The sequence below is a fragment of the Aythya marila genome (assembly GCF_965140915.1).
Source record: "Aythya marila genome assembly, contig: HAP1_HAP1_SCAFFOLD_154, whole genome shotgun sequence".
Lineage (NCBI taxonomy): Eukaryota > Metazoa > Chordata > Aves > Anseriformes > Anatidae > Aythya > Aythya marila.
Genome location: NW_028137218.1, coordinates 1,342,257 through 1,344,623, shown reverse-complemented (window position 1 = coordinate 1,344,623; position 2,367 = coordinate 1,342,257).

The window sequence follows — 2,367 nt, the reverse complement described above, 5'->3', positions numbered from 1 at the left end:
AAGAGTAATGAGGTCACCCCTCAGCCTTCTTTTCTCCAGACTAGACAACCCAAGTGTCCTCAGGCTCTCCTCACAGGACATGCCTTCCAGCCCACCTTTACTGTCCTCCTCTGGATGCTTTCAGCTCCACATCTTTCTTCTATTGTGAACACCGGAATTGCATACATGATTTAAGTGGAGGCTGCACCAATGCTCAATATAGCTGAAAACTCACCTCTTTTGACCATCTCTCTGTGCTGTGCTTAATGCATCCCAAGATGGTTTTTGCCCTCTTGGCTGCCAGGGCACCCTGCTGGCTGATGTTGAGCCTGCTGTCAAGCAGCACCTTGAGAGCCCTTTCTGCTGAGCTGCTCTCTAGCCACTTGTCTCCCAGTCTGTGCTGGACCTGTGTCCAGCATTACTCTGTAATCATCTGAGGTGATCAGCTCCAGGCAGTCACTTTCTCCAGAGCAGTGGCAGATCACAGCCTACAAGGGTTTCCTGAGCAAGGACAATTCCAGGGGAGCGCAGAGACCTGACTAGAGCTTGCAGCTCTCACCAGAGTGGCTGATAAAGCATGGGCATTGATGGCAACCAACCCCCACCCCCACGAGTGCCAGTGACCAGGAGCATGGCCAACAATGTGGGGAAACGGAGCAGGTCTGGCTGGTGCTGTTGTTGGTGCAGCCATTGACCCAGGAGGTGCACGGAGGGCACCCAGTGAGAGAGGGCCATCCAGCAAAGGGTGGGAGGCACCAGGTACACCTGCACCCCACACCCAGGCCTGCACAGCCTGAGGGCATGCACCCCACTGATCCTCAAGGCAGAACGGTAGCCACTCATCTCCAGGCAGAGGCTGCAGGTCCAGCTGGGTCACCAGCACCATCTGCCCCAGCAGTGGCTGATGTCTCCACCCAGACAGAGCTGCCGAGGAGTGAGACTGCCGTGCAGACCTCAGGCTGCTGGAAGTGCCCAGGCCTTTCCCCTAGGGCAGGGACAGGCAGCAGAACTGCCTGACAAAGGTGCGCCCAGTTGGAGGACCTCCTGCAGCAGGGGGCTGAGCTGCAGGAGGCAGGGAGAAGGCTGCGTAGCAGCAAGGAGGTTGATGAGGAGTTGGAAAGCTGGATTCTGCACAGTCTGCAGGGAACCCACAGCCCACAGCCAAACAACCCAAAACTCCCTCACTGCACTCACAGAAGGGAGGGGGGCCAATATCGCCAGAGGATGGAACGTGGCAACGACAAGGGAAGAAGAGTCTTCCCCCAAAGCCTGAGGTGCCCTTACAGAAAACGTCATCTCTCTATTGATGGAAAAGGAAAGACCTGTGGCAGGGGGTTGGAGCTGGGTTAGACACACCAGTCTGTTCCCCACATAATGGTTAGGGCAATCCCAAGCACAAACACAGGCCAGAAAGAATGGATTGAGAGTAGCCCTGATGAAAAGGACCTGAGGGTGCTGGTTGAAGAGAAGCTCAACATGAGTCAGGAATGTCCACTTGCAGCCCCAAAAGACTACAGTATCCTAGGCTGCATCTAAAGCAGAGTGACCGGCAGGTTGAGGGAGGTGATTCTTCCTCTCTTCTCTGCTCTTGTGAGACCCCACCTGGAGTTCTGCATCCAGCTCCGGGGCCCCACCACAACAGACACATAAGATTTTGGACATAGGACTTAGAGAGTGGGACCAGAGCAGAACCACAGCAATAATCAGTGGAGTGGAACACCTCTCCTGTGAAGGCAGGCTGAGCCAGTTGGGTTTGTTGAGCCTAGAGAAGAGAAGACTCTGGGGGGAATCTTCTTCTTGCCTTCCAGTACTTAAAGGGAATTTACAAGTAACATGGGGAGCGACTTTTTCCAACTCCAACCAATTTGTGATTCAGTCATTCTGGAATGTCTTGCAATGTCTCTGAGAACTTTTCTGTAGTATCATTGCACCAGCCGTACTCCAGGTTCCCAAGGGCAGAGACTCATTTTGAGAATGATACCACTCACTGTGTAACCTTGAGGAGCAGGGATTACAAACAGTGGCGAGGCCTCAAAACACAGCATGGTCATGCACTCTAACTCCACAGTCTAGCTCTTTCTTCCCTGAGTCAGAAGGGACCTCTGGAGGTGTTCACTACCATAATCTTCTCTGAGCAGTTATAGCTTTACGGTAGATCAGGTTAGTCAGTGCTTTCTGCAGCTGGGTATTGAAATGTCTGAGCCCATGACCCAGTGCTGATCCACAGTAGCTGTTCCACCATTACAGACACTGATGCCACCAGGAAGATGGAGCTGGTCAAAATTCAAAGATTAGCTCCCCTTGGGTAGTGGGGAATGGCCATCCCCACACTCCCCACATGTGGTCCCCAAGCTGTTGGTACTGCTGCACACAACAAACAGGCTCCCG